Raw genomic sequence first — 2,101 nt, 5'->3', positions numbered from 1 at the left:
CATTACTCATCAGAGAAATGCAAATTAAAACTACAATGAGATACTACCTTACACCAGTCAAAACGGTTATTATTAAAAAGTCAAAAAAGTAACAGATGTTGACAAGAATGCAGAGAAAAAAGAAAGTTTATACACTGTTGGTGGGAATGTAAATTAGTACGAACTCTACGGAAAACAGTATGAAGACTCCTCAAAAAAAAAAAAAATAAAAGAACCACCATTTGATCCAGCAATCCTGCTACTGTGATTTGATTTACCCAAAGGAAAATAAATCATTATATTGAAAAGACATCTGCACTCATGTTAATCACAACACTATTCACAATAGCAAAGACATGGAATTTATTTATTTATTTATTTGTTTTCATGTTAAGTGGATTGGTCCCTAATCACCAAACAGCTTGTGCACAATTACCCCTAAATATGTTAATTCAGACTCATAATGTGAGCACATTGTGCTGCTGTAATGGCTTTTCATTACCACCTCTAATTAAATGCTTTGCCAAACTATCAGAAAAATATTTTCCTTTTGATTCGCAGAAAATCCTGAGAGAGAAGGACAGAAAGAAACAATGCTTCCAGGCTGACCTGTTCTCTTCCTCCCCGAGCCCTGCCCTGGATAGATGGCTCTGCGGATGAAGGCGGGGGCCTTACCGGATTACCACATACAGTAGAATACTCTCACTGGTCATCAGTACATCCGACAGGAGCAGCCTCTGAAGGAGTCGGTTCCTGGTGACTATTCCTGCATGAGGGGCCTGCCATGCCTGGGATGCTTAAGCCAGCCCAGTCCTTATCCACAATTCATTTTAGACTTATAGGAAAAGCCACCTGAATTTATGTATCATCTTCTTTTTTGGTGGGGGTGGGGTAGTTGTAAACAACAGAAATCTATTTCTCACAGATCTGTATGCTAGGAAGTCCAAGAGCAAGGCAATGGCAGGTTCATTGCACCTGAAGGGCCCTGTGTCCTCACAGATGGTTGTCTTCTCACTCTAACCTCACAGGGTGGAAGGGGCAAGGGCGCTCTCTTAGGCCTGTTTTATAAGGGCACCAATGCCATTCATGAGGGCTCTACTCTTATGACCTAATTGCTTCCCAAGGTCTCCACCCCCTAATACCATCACCTTGCAGGTAAAGATTTCAACACATGAAGTTCGTGGGAACTGGAACGGTCAGACTATAGCAACTCATGGGTTGCAAAACTAGATCTTGAACCATCTTGTGACTCTAAGGCTACTGGTTGTTTTAGTGCTCCAAACCATGGGAAACAATTACATTTAGTTGAGGTTTTGTTTTTACATTTTTTTTAAGAGACAAGGTCTCACTCTGGTTGCCCAGGTTGGAGTGCAGTGGTGAACTCATAGTTCACTGCAGCCTCGACCTCCTAGGCTCAAGCAATCCTCCCACTTTGGCCTCCCACAGTGCGGTGATTACAGGTGTAAGGCATTGCACCCAGCCTCCTTTTAAAATTTTTACATGTATTTTTTAATTGACAAATAGCAATTGTGCATATTTATTGTGTATAATTTATTGCTTTGAAATAGGTATACATGTAGAATGGCTAAATCATGCTAATTAACATTCATTGCTTCACATAGATATCATTTGTTTTATGGTGAGAGCATTTAAAATCTACTTTTTGCAACTTTCAAGAATACCATATATTGTTATTAACTATAGGGAGATATTGTTCAAAGAATACAAAATTTCAGTTAGGATGAATAATTTTAAGAGCTCTATTGTACAACATGATGACTAGGTAATAACTATAGTTACCTAACGTTCCTTATGGTAGAGGGAGGATATATTATAGGAAAAGTAAAAGAAAAGTACCACTCCTTTTAATACTGAGAATGAAGGAAGAATCTAGAAGCATCAGAGAGATTAAGCCCAGGAGATGAATATGTCCCCATCTACCCTTCTCCAGAAAGCAGTACAGAATCAGTAAGGCTGACACTTCAAGCATAAGGGTCTCTTGTCTTCACACTCTTCTTAAAAATCTGTCTCTGACAAAAAAGATAAACAACTCAATTTTAAAATGTGCAAAGGGCATAAACAGGCATTTCTCCAAAGATATACAAATGGACAATGAGCACAC

This window comes from Colobus angolensis, unplaced genomic scaffold (genome assembly GCF_000951035.1).
Source record: "Colobus angolensis palliatus isolate OR3802 unplaced genomic scaffold, Cang.pa_1.0 Scaffold475, whole genome shotgun sequence".
NCBI lineage: Eukaryota > Metazoa > Chordata > Mammalia > Primates > Cercopithecidae > Colobus > Colobus angolensis.
This window is presented reverse-complemented; position numbering follows the sequence as displayed.